At 33.3% G+C, this 19,375-nt stretch overlaps 1 long non-coding RNA gene across 1 annotated transcript; it reads right to left on the reverse strand.

Moving 5' to 3' along the window:
* Positions 1 to 15,601: 15,601 nt before the first annotated feature.
* Positions 15,602 to 19,375, reverse strand: LOC126820548 (uncharacterized). Its single transcript, XR_007680008.2, has 2 exons — positions 19,185 to 19,375; positions 15,602 to 17,735 (listed from the first exon to the last, which is right to left on the reverse strand). It is a non-coding gene; the product is annotated as an uncharacterized LOC126820548 (long non-coding RNA).

The raw sequence follows: 19,375 nt of genomic DNA on the forward strand, positions 1-19,375 counted from the left end.
AATATTACACACAACGTCAATATTTATTTTAGCTTAGTAGACTCATTTTCTCAGCTTAATAACAAAATATATTTTCTTATATTTTAAAACAATGGTAATATTTATTACAAATAACATCAACGTTTATTTTAGCTTAGCAGAATCATTTTCTCAACTTAATAATAAAATAATTTTGTTATGTTAAAATAATGTTGATATTACAAATAGCTTCAACATTTTCTATAGCTTAGTAGATTATTTCTCTCGACTTAATAATAAAATAATTTTGTTATGTTAAAACAATAGTGATATTACAAATAGCTTCAACATTTTCTATAGCTTAGTAGATTATTTCTCTCAACTTAATAATAAAATAATTTTGTTATGTTAAAACAATAGTGATATTACAAATAGCTTCAACATTTTCTATAGCTTAGTAGATTATTTCTCTCAACTTAATAATAAAATAATTTTGTTATGTTAAAACAATGGTGATATTACAAATAGCTTCAACATTTTCTATAGCTTAGTAGATTATTTCTCTCAACTTAATAATAAAATAATTTTGTTATGTTAAAACAATGGTGATATTACAATTAGCTTCAACATTTTCTATAGCTTAGTAGATTATTTCTCTCAACTTAATAATAAAATAATTTTGTTATGTTAAAACAATGGTGATATTACAATTAGCTTCAACATTTTTTATAGCTTAGTATATATTTTCTCTAAGCTAAATGAAAGAATAATTATTTTGTCAAAAAACATAAATAGATATTTTTTTGAACTTATAAATATTGCTATTTTAATGATTATTTACGTGTTGTTTTAACATGTTTTTTTTTAAAAAAAAACCACAACTTTTTCTTGAAATAAACACAAATTATATATTTGATACAAATGACTAAAGTGGATAATATGCTCGACGGTTTACAGATATTTCAAAATAATATATATTCCTGAATACTATCTTAGTGTAAATACTATTATTAAAAAAATAATGAGGAAGGGAACATTCGGTGTTCAACGCAAAGTAACAGAGAATGGGCGTAAGGTATCAGAATTAATAGCACTTTATTTACTTTCCTTAAAGGTCCCGGCCTCCACCCCTCTGTTTGATAAATATTCTTCCCCCACCCCCGCGACTATCTCTATGGTTGAATTTGAAATAATCTTTACATTGGTAAGTTCTAAGCAAATAGTTGTAAACTGTAAAATATGTTCTGGCGTTACTAATTCCAACTGAACTGGTCCTCACCATTCAGCTCCGTCTCTGGGGTTTTTTCTCGTTTAAAATAACTGTTCTAGATAATTGATTAAGAATTCACACAAATATTGAATATAGAATTAGAGCTGTTTTTATATTTTATTATAGTTTGGGAAGAAATCAAGCGAGGAGTTGACAGCTGTTTTGGGTAAGACTTAGATGCGACGAACAGTAATATTAGAGAAACGCCGCCTGGGACCAATACAAACCCGCAAATCAACAACACCATATTGAAGATGACGGAGAAGTTTAATAAGCAGTTACGGATACCAGAATTGTTCAATTTAGATTATAGAGTCATATTTCTTAGATTTCCTAGAGCGTTATTGGTCTTCAGATCACAACACATCCAATTTCAAAGTTCAGTTCTAAAGCAGCTTCAAGCGTCATAATTATTTCCAAATTCCATTGTGTTTGTCCTTTTCCAGATTGGTAAAGTACTTGTAAACCTAAAATCTGGTTCCCTTAAACTAAAACGTATGAAAATATGGAGCTGGTTTATTTTCGTTTCTTTAATTATGATATTTATATGCCAACGTTTATGAAAATTAATGAATGCGCGTCTCAGGTTTAAACCATAAGAGAATATAAAACATTGAACTGATAATACACGAATAAATCAAATTTGTTTGTCTGTATGTGAAAATCATGATCTGTAATTTCGCCAGTTGGTAACCCCCCCCCCCCACCAAAAAAAGAGGTTTTTTTGTATTTTTTTATCGGTTTTTTTTTATTATTTACTAAGATTAGAAGTAGAAGTATACCGTGCAAAGGTTTAGATACATGTGTCAAACCGTGACTGAGATATGCTTGGATTTTTGTGATTTTCAAGGAGTTTATCAAACGTCCCTGAATATTCCAAGTATGAAACGGCTTAGAGTTTAGCGTTACCCGGGGTTTCATACGTTGTTAATTGAATATGTTAGTATTCAAATTCAATTACATTTATTTTCGTAGCGAGAGTAATAAGTCCTCCTTAACTCGTAGGTCAAGTTGTTACATTAAACATATATATATATTAATGATTGTAATATGTTGTATAGATATATTTGAGATTTATTGTGATTTATCAAACCGTGTCATCAAAACATAACTACTAGTTACACACATATAATAAGCAGGACTTTATAAAGCAAAGGTTATTAAATACAACTTCGTGTAACAAATAGTAATGTGGGAGTAAATATGAAAATATTGCTATGTTCTAAATCAAAAAAAAATATGTTAAATAGATTTTGAGATTGATGGAACTTAATATCAAGATTTCGTCCTTTAATATGATATCGGTTTATTACGATGTGTGACCTTTGACAAATGTTTCACATTTTTTTTATTATACATTATGCATCGCCTCCATTTGCTCCAGTGTAACGTCAACATGAACGTTCATGGAGCTTTCATAAACTTAGAGATTCTCCTAAGAAATGACTTAAAGAGTCATTACCACTCTCTAGAACAAAATATAAATATGATTGATTTTGAATAACATAAAAAAAACATTGCTTTAAGGATTGATCTCAACGATTGGACATGTCCAAGCAATGCTTTACCACAATGATAATCTTTATCAAAATAGACGTATATTTTGATGTCAGATAATAAATAGTAAACAGTACGTGTGTAGCAAAACTTCCTTTGTGAAATATAGCATATTCATGTACAATCAACATGAACTTGGCATTATACTTGTTCCTTGGACAATTGCGCATCGATTAGTACGATGCATGCTGCATGTTTAATATTCATTCAGAACTTACCGTGTTAAATAATAATAAGCTGCACTTTGTCACTACTTCCATAGAAGTGCGTGATATCGCATACACACTTCGTCACCAGTCGAGACCGTTAGACGCTCGGAGCATTGAAAAAATTACGTTTCCCAGAAAATTCAAAATTAAAAGGATATTTAATTTTCTTTCATAATGAAACAAAACTTATTATGTAATGTACATGTATGTCGAAATTAAAGTAGCTAAGTCTCTAACTCAATATTGAAAACACGATTTATTTGTCCGTTTAAATCAACATTGATGTTGTGATCTTACCGGGAAAAGATGGCCTTCGCCGAACCTAACTGATTAAAAATTACAGTAAAAACAGAAACGATTGAATGTAAATCAATTACATGTATATACATTCATATTACATTATTGTATGCTTTGCGACCCATTTGTGTCAATTTCTAGGTCCCAAGTATTAGCGACTTAGCTCCTTTAAAATGAGCAACTTTTATGATTGCAAAATCCTGGATAATTTCATTGAACTACCGATTAATGAAAGAATTAAACTATTAGGTGTATTTTACCATTATTTATTACAATACAATATATTGTGGGCGCCTTTTTAGGGGTCTCGATTCTACTGTAGAATTTGCATCATGGTAAACCGGGCACTCATTGGTGTCCTATTCACATATTTTTCGTAATTCAGGTCTGCTGTCGGCTAATTTTATCTAAAATTGAAACATGACCAATTAGCACTTGTTATTTTCCTACGACTCATGCTTGGGTGGCAATGAGAAAAGAGCCGTTCATGTAAATTATACTCCATAAACATAGAATTACTTGTACGTTAAAACTACTGTATATATATAAAATCATTGTATTAAATTTAGAACTAATAAAAACTTCGACGGAGCATTTCCCTTTCGACATCTCTAAAACTGTTTTAATACAAAATTATTCAATAGTAATATCAGAAGAACGTATTAATATGAGCTTCAACTTGGCATTTATATGACATCTTTTAATAACGCATTCAAAATAAAACCCCAAAAAACAACAGCAACAAAAAAAAAAACCCAAAAAACCAACAGTCATTGGATACTAAATTCAATGTGTTCGTGTTTACGTTAGAATCGGATAATGGATTTAAACATTTGCCAGATATTCAAAATTCGTAAAAGTCATTGTGTTAAAATTGAATTAAAATCATTTTGCCAAAATTGAATTTAATTTTTTGTGTTAAAAACTGAAACAAAACCATTGTGCTAAAATTGAATTGAAATCATCGAGTTAAAACTGAATTTAAAACGTGTTATCGTTGTGCTTAAATTGAATCGAAATCATTGTGCTAAACTTGAATTCAAATCATTGTGCTAATATTGAATTCAAATCATTGTGCTAGAATTAATATCGATGTGTTAAAATTGTTATAAAATCATAGAAGTTTCATTATATCATCTACTCCTAAATGTCTTAATAAGGAGAAAACACTATTGAATAGTGAAACCAGTATACGCTGGTAATGTTTACCTTAGAATCTGATAGCGATATGTTACTAAGTACATTTGGCCATTTTGCCATGTTACTAATCCAATTCTTAATGGCACTTCTTGTAACATTAAGTGGCGGAGAAGTCGACTGTAGAAAAACAACACACAGCTCTAAAATATCTAAGCAATTAACTTTAATTCATTTTATCAAACACGGTAGTATTACTTTTATCAAAGGAACAAGTGAAAAGAAAATTAGCTGGCTGCGAGGGTTGGAGATAATTATTCTCCTATTATTTCTCCATATCGAAAGAAACTGATGGAACAACCGGAAACAGCCTTAGCAGCCGGAAATAGAACAAGGGGTAGAAATTACAAGGCGCGCGGCATGCCGGGAAGGCTGCCTATAGAGACGGAAAGAGAAGTATAGTGATTTCCCGCCACTCACAGCCAGTCAGCAAACGACAGACAATTTTTCCCCTACAGACATGCACGAACTTCCCGCCTTTCTAAGCCCCGGCTCCATACATCGGCAATTACATCCAAATTTAAAGCCAGGATTGAACCGACAGCGGACAAATCCATCTCCGTGCCTCCATTATTTGGACAATAACTATAGCGTTTGATAGAGTGCTTCCCGCTAAATTACTGTCCATTAAAGGGAAATAATTGATACCTTTGCCAAGCAATTCCGATCAGAAAATAGGCGTGACATAGTTCTGTCATGGCACAAAAAAAAATCATAATGACTAGTTAATAAGAACAATACCTCGAGGAACATGGAGAACCATATTCGTGTCAATCTCTTTATTATAAGTTCCTGAAGATCACAACATTGCTAAATGTTACTGTCGCCTTCAGATCACAGAAAATCTTCAATTTTCTTTGTGTATATACAAGTTCTAAGATCGATTCATATTTCGTATCTGTCATTTTTCTAGACTGAAAATAAGCTACTCATATTTATGTAATTGGTGATTTTATGTAATCACTGTCACAATCATAGTATTTAGCATGGTATAAACACGTATTGCTATAGTTTATATTCTAAACATTGAACTAAACCAGACTAAAAATCATACATAAATGATTCTAGAAAAAAAAAGCAGATGTACGATATAATGATGCAAGAAATTATGATCTATAATGATTACATTGCCGTATACATAAATTGATGATCTTAGGATAATAAACTTCAAATCTATTCTCTATTTCCATAGACAAGCTGATATTTAATGCAAGGTTATTCTCATTAGGAAAACATATGGGCGCGTTCGTTCTGTTGTGTTTTTCATACCTTTTATACGTGGGCAAGCTTTTACTAATGATCAAACTGTAGAGCCTGGAGTTCTAGAATTTATTAAAATATATACATGAAATGTTACATAATTGCTAGAAATGATAAGGATAGCCCTTATCTAAATACAGACCGCACAATAAAGTAAGAAATATTTCAATCCTATTGGAGACCCTCCCAATCCGATTCTCTGTGATTAACACAAAAGATGAATAGACATTTTTGTCGTTGGGTTCAGACAATATGATATAATATAGAGACAGTGGTCTGAGAGGAGGTTATGGTCACACACTTTGTCCACTATAATCATACTGACCACTACATAGGTAATAATACACCTATACAATACCCTACACAATCTTTTGTTAACATCTATATACCATGTACTTCTAGTCGGTGAGAAAAAATTACGTTTAGTTTCTGAGGTTTTTAGCTATTTTACGTCTTTTATTTTTTAGCAGAGAGAGCGCAACGGATAATTAAGAGTTCAAGAATACTTCGGTCTTGATTTTCTGGCGAGTTTTTAGTTATATAAAAACGTGCCATAATATCGACTTATATTCGATTGAGTTTTTGATTTACTTTTCAAAGATTTAAATGCGTATGGCTTTAACATATATGTTTGTTGTCCCTAGTGACAACTCATATAACACCCCAGGCCCAAACCTCCGGAAAGTCTTATTGTATGGAATGCCACTGTCAATTGTTCTAAATGTCCACGACTGAAGACGCGAGACACCATCGACAAGTACGAGCTGTCATTTCACAGCTTTTCCTCACACCTATTCTCTATTCCTAGCGAGAAAACAGCTCCACAATGCTCAATAAAACTACGTCTGTTGTGGTGGTAGTTCCCAGGGGGACACTTTATGCCCGGTCTTGTTGTTAGCCACAGCTAACGACCTTGTCGTATTGTTTTTAACTGAGACTCATTGTTGCAATGTTTCCTGTACGGCTCGTTTTGTGTTTAAAGCCAACTTATTTAGTATTTATTTTACCTGGGAAATTAATGCAGTTATGAAATTAATTTTACAACTTGCTTATGCACCGTTAGCTATTTCTCAATATTAAAAATAGCCGTGATTATTTCCACTCAAGACCTAACAGTCTTTATTCATTGAAAAAAGAATTTAACGAATTACACTAGGCAGTACACCAGAAAAAAGATATTTATTGTATAACTTTTCATGAAAACTGAAAAGGAAAACCATGGTAAATTAAATTCTAATTGGATAATTACATTAAGAAATCGGATATGGTTATTTAAATATTGAAAACTGTAACTAAAACTAGAAAGGAAGTGTCAATGTTACAAAATGACATTGAAATGTTATTAGTCACAACTATTTTTGATGAAAATATCCGAACAAGTTTTATGGTAACTCAAAACCCCATTAGCATTAGTAGATATCTAAATTGGCCAAAACATAATAGGTACTTTATGTATAATGGCTAAGCGTATCTCGACGTATCATTTGGACTAATTCAGTAAAAGGTTCGACTATTTGAGTCAAGGGTACGAATTGCTCTATATATCAATTCACTACAATGGTGTAGTGCGAATTATGTCAAAACATAAACCATATTTCTCCGGATTGTTCGGCTTTATCTTGCAAGCCAAGTCAAGAAATGGATGATAGCATCTACTCCGTAAATCCCCGAACGCGCCTGGTGATGGTCGCCCAGTTCATTTCAATGGTTTGTGTTTTTGATTTACCGACATGGCGTACAAGTGATACCCTTTCGTATTCATTCGATACCGCTAATTTTAGACCAATACCTTTGTAGTGTTGGTGAATTGAATACTCCATGATTTATAATTTCTCAGATGACAGTCAACCCCCGAGATCAGATCGACTTCTTGATCGAAGGTAAAGTGAGCTCATAGTGTTTGGAGACCTGAGATCCAACAACCGCATGGTAGAGGCCCCAAAGTCCCCTATAATTAACTAGTAGAGCAATGAATAAAAGTTTGGATATCCCTAATATCGTGATCTAGATATAGTATCGTGACTTGGTTTAGTGTGTCTATAAAGTAATATGTAATTGTAACTATTTAAACAATACTGCACCAGGTCGTCAAGTACATATAGCAATATACACCTACATCACATCAGAGACTAATTTTTATAATGTTTGCCATATTATTATTTTTTTGAAGGGCCATTAAGTTGAATATTGCAGGTCGTTTTTTTTAAATCTTGGATATTAATTATTATGCAATTAATATCTTACTCCAGACACATTCTACAATATTGTAGTTGAAGTTAAGTTTAATATTCATCTTATACTTTTATCTTTATTAAAATTATACAGCTACAACCCAGCTACCGTAATATCAGTAAAAATCAAGCGTCTACACAAGCTCATGCTCATATATTATACTGTTCCGGGGCGGGGGGGGGGGGGGCAGGGTGTGTGTGGCCGAATGGTTAGCGCGTGCGTACGCACATGTGAATTATTGAAATAAAATTGAAGCATGTATTAGTCCCGAAATGACCTAGTTTGTGTCGAGTGGACGTTACCCCCCCCCCTCTCTCCCCCCCCTCTCTCTCTCTCTCTCTCTCTTATACCCTCTCACCGGTTCAAATGCTAGTGACGAACATTTCAGACCATTGGACCCAGACAAGAAACTATGGTATTATTAACAGATCCGCGTAGACTTGCTGTGTCAGACACAGGATAGGTTTTCCCCAGTCCGGCTTCTCTCTGCATGAGCGATGACGTTTAGTCCACGATTATAGTTGCAAGGGAGGAACTATTGTAACATTACATAGTTTCATGTTACTTTTATTTAAAAACTGATTCATATATTTTCACAATTTTTCGGGTCACGATTTTGTAACTTATCCATATCGAATCAGAGTAATATATGATTTTGCAAAATACCTATTTGATATGAATATCAAAACCACGGGAATGTGTATATATAACACTTATCTTAAATATAGGTTCATAAATGCACCTTTATTATATCTTGTTATGTTGCTTGTTCATATCCTCCTATATACATATAAGTAATATAGATGTATTATTTTTCATGTCACTGCGTGCATAACTTTATTGTATTATTGCATCCTTAACGTGGGTTCACTAACAAAGCAGCCGGTTACTTTAAGATAACTGTAAAGATAATTTTAGCTTTGTAACTAATTCACGAAAATCATAACACATCACCGAGGAGGGGAGTGGGGTTTTGTTTTATTTCAAGGAACATTTTTTTTAGATTTCGTCAGCGTTCAGCAGCCATCCGGTTTGGTATTATACGGTCATATCAGTAACTTTGCATCTAGAAGTGACGAGGAAAACACGCATTATACAGATTAGAAATTCGAAATTTGATCGATTAATTGAGTTCTTTTCGACACCCTTCTGCATAATAACTTTAATATTTTAATAAGATTGGTTTAACGTGTAAGTGCTATGGAACAACTTTTACTGTAATTTCAAAAGTCAAACCGGATCTCAATGAAAAACCGTTCATTGTGCACCAAGACCAGACTATAAAAAGTTTCTGGTATGATATCGCGTAGGACCTGACAAGAGCTGCTGTCTAATCGTGCGGATAGGGCGAAAACCCGAGCTCCCATGTAAACATTGGGGTGAATGTAAAAGATCCCTTGGCAGTTAGAATTCGATATAAGAGTAGACCGTAGCGCCGCGGTCCGGGCAAAATTTCCCTCATAGCACACTGTATGGTCCATTCTATTTCATTTGTATGATATCCCTATAATTATGCTGACTATTATATACGCGCAGCGTGAACAAAAACTAAGAAAGTACTTAACAGTTATAAAAGACACAATCCATACAATCTAAAAACAACAGCAAGACATATTGCACATCTTATAGAGATTTTCTAGATCGCATTGATCACGGATGTTTAGTCTCCTGTCATCGGCCATGATCTACTAATGACATAAACAAACTGAACAATATTAATATGGTTTGTTGTTGGTTTACTTTATTTGATAAATGTTCGATTAGCCAATAATTGCCCATCAAGGTGACAGTATCGAATTTACTGGACAGCTTTACATCAAAGAGATAAAGAACATTGTCGCAGGTTTTACTTCTTCTTTGTTGTTTGAAATGCCAAACTCAAGATGCCATACCCATAGAAAACTGCATTTTTCTGTGCATAGGCTAGCAACTAAAGCAATTATTGTTGATAAAAAAATACATTGGTCTTTTTAGAAGGTCTATTTATATATATATATATTTTTGTATTTAGACAACTTGGCAGGTGACCATTGTCCCAAGATTAGTATCGGCGTCTGAAAACAAAGTCAATGGCGTCACTTCATTTTTTAATAGAGCAAGGGGTGTCGAACACGAGGCGGAATATACCTACTTTTACGTGCTCTATATCTGTTCAAGTCATGGGTTCGATTCTAGATTTGTTCCAGGTCGCCTCTATTCTCTGTGGGCTTTCCCCTGTAACGAGGTTCCGTTCCAATTTTAAAGATCTATTACCTACCCCTTCTCTCTGCCTTGGGTTTTCTCTCGAATATCATTATGGTGGTCTAGGGAAATTCAAAACAGTTCATGCTATTATACAAGAATCGTAGCAGATATATAATCAAATTATATACACACCGCTTAATTCAGTTGATTCTAGTTCCTTTATGGAAATGTTTATAGAGATTACAACAAACTAAAGGGCCCCTAATGACATTGACATTTGCGAATCGGCACCATTTTAGAATTTGTTGGCTGGGGGATTTTAATTTCTTTATTATAAGATAGTAAAACAGATATCATTGCCAATTTGTTTGCCAAAATATTCCTTAGGCTAAGGCCTAGACATATTCGTCTCAATTTAACAGGAACATACCAGGAGCAAATACCATGCCCTGGGGGCGATAGTGCAGTGCCCTACTTGTATCATAAAATCAAAATGAAACGAAATGGGGTTTAAAGTCCTACTTTTCTGCTCCGTCTGGGCTAATGAAGATGGACATACGGCATACAGTGTGCTGTGAGGAAATTTTGTCCGGACAGCGGCACTACGACCTACTCTTATATCGAATTTCATTCACTAGACGCTGCATTTGCCGGAACCCCTGTCTTGTACCACTGACAAGGGATACAACGCTGGAAAATCATTCGGCACTTTCTCGATCATCAGCGGACCCCCTGCTTGGTGTGCCGGCACTTTACTCACTGAGCCACCGCGGCTACCGAACCATAGAAACAGATCAAACTCATAAAATGACATCAAACAATCAGCCTTTAAACAGCCACCTGACATAGCAATATAATTAGAGTCATATTTCCTATAATGAAACAATCTCTCGAACATTTATTCGGAATGCAACATGCAGGGCCAGTAATTACACGAAATGGGGGGAAAATCTCAGAGCAATTACATGACGTTATCTCGCCAAATTCCTCGCAGAAAGGCCATTTAGATTTGCATGATAAGCGCAGTAAATCTCTTCGTGTAGGTCGCTTTTTGTACTATGCAGACTATATAGACATTGCAATGTACCCATGACATAGATTCAACGATCTTTTATTGATCAGCGTTCAATATATCGAATTTGTCCAGGAAGCTTTTTACATGTACATATCAAATCCGTAACCCCGACGATCGAAATAAAAACTAGCAACTATATTGTGAAAACAATACCCTTAACACGGTCTTTGGCTTCTTTCAAGTTCGACTAAAGCTCTAATTGCAATTCGATGTCTGGATGAGTGGAAACTTAAACTGGCAATAGAAAATAAATCACAAGTGACTGTCGCTGTTTATCTGCCTATTCGTTTATAAAAGCGATAGGCGTTAGGAACCCGTCATGCTTCCAGTAAGGCACGGAAGCTAAACGAGAAAAACACATTCTTCGCGGGTGACAGATATAAACCGAACCCGAAAGCCTTTGACGCATGCTGTAGACTTCCCCAGGTTTTTTCCAATAGTTTTGTTTTCATTATGACAACAATTTTATTATGTCATTAATAAACTTGGTTACCTGCAGCCCAACTATTAATGAATCTGTTCTGATAATAAAAGAATTCTTTAATTGATTTTTGAAATTCGCCATGTTATCTAACAAAAGTGCAGCCATGGTTTCAATAAATGTATGGTTTTTCATTGACTTACAAGAGACCCGGAGACATGAAATACACAGAGATTGGTGTTTTTGTTTTCAAAAAAAAGGAATGGAAAAAAAGGACAATGGCTGTTATTGTTGCGTGATAGCAGGTAGAGTCGTAACTTGGAATGAATATCAAAAAGTACAGAAAGTTTAGTTTTGCTTTTAAATTAAGATAATCAATCTGAATCATCGCACCTAACAACAATAAAAAAATGAATATTATTTTACGGATGAACACCTTCTTATGCGTGTAACATGTCAGAAAGAACAATAGAATTCATTAATGGATTTATTCAATAACTCCTCTTTATTCTATGCATAATTTTAATCTTTTTTAATTTCTAAATTAGTCATTCAATGGCATGTTGTTTTATTCATGTTTTTGTTTCTTTTTGCTTATGCAATACGGAACTAATATAAATGCATTAATAACTAGTCTTTTTCAAATGATTATATTATTGGCTTATTAAAGCAAGTGTCTTTTATAAATGTGTTATCGATTCCCGAAGGATTCGGCTTTGTGAAAACATGATCGACGTGGCAAGGGAAACAACTCCTTTTCCCGAAGTTTTCGTTGAGTTAGAAATTGATAAAAAAAAAAACAACCCAAAAACCAACAACATGGCTTTGTTAACAAACAATATTCTAATAAAAACAAAACACGATTACTACTTATGTGAGAACCTGTATGCTAAAAATACAACATTATATTTAAACTTTTTCATCTGTCGGGATTTTTTTTTAAAAAAAAGTTATCTTATTGCTTGATAACATTTATTACAGTTGCAAACAGTTAAAATTGAAAACAAAATCAATACCCATCAAATCATGCACGTGCAGAATTAAATTCTTTGATCTTTTAAAATCTGAATTTAATGATATAAAATTACATAAAAATGAACAATTGAAAACAAAACAAAATGATAAAATATCAGATTTTGAATCACAATAAACGTGTTCAACCTCTAGTAATATTCCCGAAAACGTGTGTTCAGAGAGCTTATCTGTATTCCCGATTATCGTTCATGATTCAGAAAAAAAGGATCCACAAATTAGGTGATAAAATGACTCCCAAGCACGCAATTAGTTGCGTCCAGTTTTTGTTTTTAAATAAACTATTAAAATCCGAAATATTCTTTATCAAAAATAATCATCTAAAATTTGAAATGTTCATGCCACAATGATTCTGAACTATATTTGAAGGTACACGCATGCTGTATGTTATTTTAGGCAGGTGCACCAGTCCTCAAGGTCTGCCAGCTGAAATATCCCACGACTTGTCTCCGATAAGAGACAAGGCTTTTCCTCTACCTTACGTCTCCCCAACACGCCTAAGGAAATTCCTTTTTCGGGGTTTCTTCCAGATGGTTGTCTTACACTGTGATTTCTCGAATCACTTTCGACCATTTACTCGGCGGCGGCACCAACGACTTGCGCGGCGACGTGTATCCGTTGACACACCTTGTAATTAGGAAAATTTGCGCCGTGGTCCTAAGTGCTACCTGTCAAAATCTTTAGGGCACGGAGCATCATATATGATGAATTAAGTTCTACTTAAAGACAAGGTAATGATGAGGTTCATGCAAGACACAAATATCAAAAAACGACAGTTAGAAATAAGAGTGAAACGATGAAAACAGAAGTATTAATCAAGCTGTATGCCCTAGAAAGCAGGAGGTGCGAGATCTTCCTATACGAGCCGATTAATATATAGAAATTATTGTCGGGGGTTTAAGACGGTATTCTGGACAAGCTCAATCAAATCACGGTTGTCTTTCTATCAATCGAGTGATGATGATAGGAGAGAAAGCTTATTGCTATTGTCATTAAATTACATGTCTGGTGTTTTGACGACGAAACATGAGAAGACCTCGCAGAAGTACGACTCCTGTTCGAGAGATAAGTAAGGGTCTGCATAGTCAATTCACCCGAGGTGTGTTTCATTGGTAATCATTATCCCACTAAAACCCAATACGGCTTTTAACTCGTAAAATTTGACGGTTTGAAATTAACTCGTATATTATTAAAGACGAAGATCAAATGAGGGACAAGATATGATTTAACGGCACGGAAAAAGCGACCACAAGCAGATATTTAAGTTTTATTGCAACGATTACAGAAGATTAGAAGATTTAAAGAGTAAATGGTATTTTAAAGTTTAAAATTAGTCTTTGTTGAGGGGGTTGAAGATATATTAGAGATCACATAACTATAAGGCACTTAAACTGTACATAATAAAAACGTATGATTCACAGCTTTAATGTTTTGAGATGCTAACAACAACAATAAGGTTGCGGTTAGTCATTTCCCAAAGGCCAAGATATCACACCTATCGTATTTCTAATAGAGATGCATTTTATTTAAATTGATGTACAATTTCCAGATACAAAGAATTTTAATTCGTTTCAGACATAACTTTAAAGTGAAATCATCCCATACCTTGAATTTCTTTTTGGATATAACTTGTCTAATTTTGCTTTTTAAACATTTGAAGAAAAATACAAAGCACATATTTTAATAGGTAATATCTGTGTACAATGATATACGATCCTAGGTGGTGTTCTGAGATTTATGCAAAGAGCATTAAGGCGTAATACAGGGGGAACCCCTACAGCTATATTGTTTTTAATTGCTAATTAAAAATATAAGAGAGGGAGTTCTCATTTCATCTATACGTCATGCATTTGATTCTAGATGGAAGAAGTGACATACAAATAATCTATATCGCGTGATTTATTACTTCAACCGTTGCTATTTTAATAGTTACATTTTATGTATATCTATTTACCTGATATCAGAAGAGATGTTACAAACTGTATGGTAGGTAAGGCAAGGTGAAGAACTTGAGCCTATACTCTTTTTAATATTAAAAAATAACATAAGAGCTAAAATTTAGTTTTACACGTATTATGCGAGTTAAAAAAAAATAAAAATACCCCCCCACCCCCCTTTTACCACGAATTTTGCAAGGATTCTACATCCTGTGAATTTGTTTTCTTCAACCTGTAGTTTATTTGTTTATTTTTGAAATGTCAATTGTATATTTTACTATCTGTTAGGATTACAGATTTTACGTATGTTTTCAATTCATGTCCCAAAGTGCAGAAAATGGTATTTGCCGCGTCTAAATTTTAATTTCTAAATCTGCCGTACTTAAGACTTCAAATTAGAATTGTCAATAATTGTGTGCTATTAACATAGTTTTACTTTCTATATGACGGATTTTTTTTATATATTTTTTATTTGATTCCCACCCCACCCCCATACAGTCCCAAAATCCAGGAAATAGAACATGCGGAGGTCTAACTTTGAAAATTTTCAGCGGATGCCAATAGACAAGTTAACAATGATCAACTCGGTCCATCATCGCCTCGACAAACTTTGAAAATTAAAATGTAGATGTTAACTTCCCGATTCGGGTTCCAAATTGCAATGCGATGATTCTAAATTTCTATAGAGTCTTCCATATTTCTCAATAACCAATCCCATATTCCGTCGGGAAATAAAGTCTTGTTTACTGTTCACAAGATTGGTTTGGGCGTAACTGGGGGAGATAAATAGTCGATTCGCGATTCGAAAAGTATTTAATTCGATAGGGCTCTTCCTTGCGACATAAACGACACCCCTGGCAAATATGGCACTGAAGTCTACAATGATCTTTGACCTGTGTACAGTTTAAAGAAAATATTTTTGGTGAGTGATCAATCGACCAAAATATAATATACTGAAAATAAAAGGCTTAATAATGTATAAGGCTTTATTTTTTGTTATAATTATACGATATTATGGAAATTTACAAGTATGAAATCAATAACAATATGTAAAATTTGACGTAAATATTTGTGATAAAAGTACAGGCATTTTAAAAAAAAAGAGTTCATTTACAGGTCGTTATTAATACAGCACTTACAACTTTAAGGTTTACACAGCAATATCACTACGGGTGTTGTCTTTTGATTTTAATACTTAATAAGATGTTGTGATGTTTTTATTCTACCAATAATCTTATCAACATGTAGATTTAAACGACATTACCACTGGAATCTTTGCGTTCAATTAAAACGATATTAATCTACAAGACAAACGCCGGATGCGATTGAAGCAAAAGGGCTATAGCGGACATCATGAAATACCAAGTCAACCAAATCAAGAGCCTTTCCGATGTCTACTGTGCTTGATGTTTTTCTTGTTGACGATTGTATGAGAAATGTCCCCGTAATTCCAAAAAGGAACATCAAGGGCTTTCAGTTCTCGTAATAGCTTTCCTGTTTTACCTAAGAACTTGTTAGGTAATGATGCAATTGGTCAGGGTAATAAGTCTGTATGTCAAATACCTGGACACAAATTCATTAGTAATACTGTTAGTAAACGAACTGGATTTAAGATCTATACATTGATAATATTATTAATACAAAATATCTTAAACGATATATGTTGCCTCAAGATTAAGTTGGTAATCTAGTTGTACAAGAAAATTTGTTAACAACTTAATAGTACAAGACTGTTCATCAGCACGGCTAGTGAGGTAGCTATTCGCAACACACACACATTCCGTTTACCACTAAGTGAGGATTGGCAGCGTATTTTTTGATTTGAAGCCGAATGGGCCCATTCTTAGCTAGCAAAATATGTTTTCAGCAACAAATATGTTTTCCAATCTAAGACTTTAATACACAGTTAACTTTTGTTTCCATTATAGTCTCGATCATTCCACCCTATATCGTCTTTGTTTCGACAACAACGAAAATATTAGTGGGGGGGGGGGGGAGGTAGCGTTCATTACTTTTATGGTAAATGGTTGTCGAGCTGTTCACGTAACTCCTAATGCGAAATGCTGCCTGAATCGCACGCTACTGGATCTTGACCGATCTGGAGAATATCTGTCAGTGTTTATACCCACAATTCTAACCCTAACCCTTCAGAATAGTTTTACCCACAATCCACCGTTGTTACAGCTTCAATTTGTACGTTTGACATGTAATTTATAAACCTAACCCGAACCCTGGAGAAAGATATTCTCCAGATGATACAAAGATCTAGTATTATTCGCCTGAATCTAATGTGTGGAAAATATAGGCTGGAATGATAAAGACTACATTACTTAACCTCCCTGCATTATTGAGTTCACATTTTCGAAATGATAATGTCACGTCTTTAATACAAGATATAAACAGATATTTGATTGTGAAAATCTGGCTTTTCTTTAATGAAGTAATGAATATGTATAGATGATGATACTAACAGCCCATGATATTAAACTATTATAAACATTGACAACACTGACACTAGGCAAAAATATACATTATGATGACATCTTTATCATTTTGGCTAAAATGTAGAAAAAATACAAAGAAAATCTATGATAAAATAAAATGCCCTCAATCTTCATTTTAATACAGCACTATAATTGTTTCAAGATGAATCAAATGAATGTAAAACTTAACATTAATTACCACTGCAATATAATTCTACAATTCATATGGATTTAATGGACATATATATAAGGTAAAAAATGCAGTTGGTCGAAGTTAATTTTCCTTCATTTGTTCATTAGGGATTGCAATTGGTAGAAAAAAAGGTACCTTTAAGTGTTTATTTCAAAATTTGGGGCACCCACCCCTGCCTCCTTCCCAGGCATAGTATATTCGTATCAACTGTGTTGAATTAAATGTTACTTCAGCTCGCTTTTGTTAGATGAACTGACAGGGTAATTGCAGTAGCAAGAAATAAGCCTCATGTTGAAGATGTAAACTATGACAATGTGTCTTATGTACAGATATATATTATGATAACAATGGCGAGATTCGATTTATTTACTCGTGGGTGGTGGACCTTGACCTGGGTTCATCATGTCACTACCGTCAGGATTCATTGGACCTATAAAAAAAATAAATAAAATAATTAACACAATGTTAATAACTTAAATATAATTTTTCTCTAACCACTAAAATTGTAAATGAAACCAGTTTTATTTACCAAATATTATTTGACTATAATGTATTTCTTTATTGATATTCCAGAACATTTTAAACAACAATGATAATGATTATCAAAAACAATAATTAATGATTTATTACTAAATATGACAAAATACATGTTATTGTGTTAAATGTGTACAAAGAGGCATCAAAATATAAACTCCTAAATTGGAAATTATTGTTCACCTTATTTTTGTTTCAATTTCAAAGGAAAAGACTGAATTATGAATATTCAGTGTTTTGATCATAAATTAAACTCAATTAAACATACATTATGCAAGAGCTAAATCTGCTTATTTCAGGTCTTTCTTTAGGCCTGAAATGTTATCTAAATTATGAATTATCCAGATCATAATCAACTCTCGATATCGCTAGCCTGCAACATTTACTGGATTAGGATCCGATTTGCTGTTCAACTTTCATTCATGATTTAATCATAAAATAGATAATCAAGACTGTTTTTTATCGTACCGACTTTAGTAATGATGATCGAGGCTAGGCCAAAAATTCAATCGCTAAATTCTTGGTTCAGAGTGGATCAATTTGACTGAAATTTTCAGCAAATTCTCTTTACATTATCTAGTTTTTAACTATTATAGTGAGAACTGTTAGCTCTTTTATCTAATCTCCAATAATGTATCTTTAAATTACTGATTATTAGCAAGGTAATAATATTAATGATAATAGATCTGAATTTGGTGCAACTCCTTTTAGTAGCAAACAATAATTTCCATTTTACTTAGTCTTTAGGAATAATTGTGGATGGTGGTCCTATGAAACCCTGGATATTTATTAGTTGGGAAGGTCAATTTTATAGGATGGTTGCTAATCATTTCTTGCCACATGTACTGTCACCACACATAGACACCCCTCAAATATTAATTGTATTATTTAGACAGGTAACTTCATTCAACAAACTGCATACTGTTTCATTCGAAGGGATTTCAACCATGTGCCCATCAATCATATCCATTCATAGCAGTCAATTGTTATAGATATCAAGGGTAATTTAAGCTGTTTCTTATTAGGATTATTCCTATTAGGTGAGAGGGTATTACCCTGATGCAATTTAGTAAGACATATATGCATGTTGTCAAGAAAAGGGAAAACTCAAGCCTTTCTTATATTTAAATTTTTACAACACAGAAAAAATAGTTCATGTAAATAGAGAATGATTACAAATTTTTTAATTGAAACACCAAAGAAAATGAAAGTTGGAAAGAATTGCAGATCACAATAAGAATTTATAAAGAGTAGAATTTATTTGGCACAGAGATTAGAAAGGGGTGAGGTTAGCATTCATACCAAACATGCTCGCAAACAAAACAAGTTAGAAAAAAATACTCACAGAAATAATACCAACATAAAACATACAAAAAAAACACAGAACATGAAATTAGATAGTTACCAAGTATATATTTTCCCATGTTTAAGCCAAAAAATATTTATTCTTATATCAAATTCTGATCAGAATTAAAGAATTGTATTCAAAACCTGCATCTTTAGTACTTACTCTAGTTCTGATTTAGCACCATCTTA

This window comes from Patella vulgata, chromosome 5 (genome assembly GCF_932274485.2).
Source record: "Patella vulgata chromosome 5, xgPatVulg1.2, whole genome shotgun sequence".
In the NCBI taxonomy this organism is placed as follows: Eukaryota; Metazoa; Mollusca; class Gastropoda; family Patellidae; genus Patella; species Patella vulgata.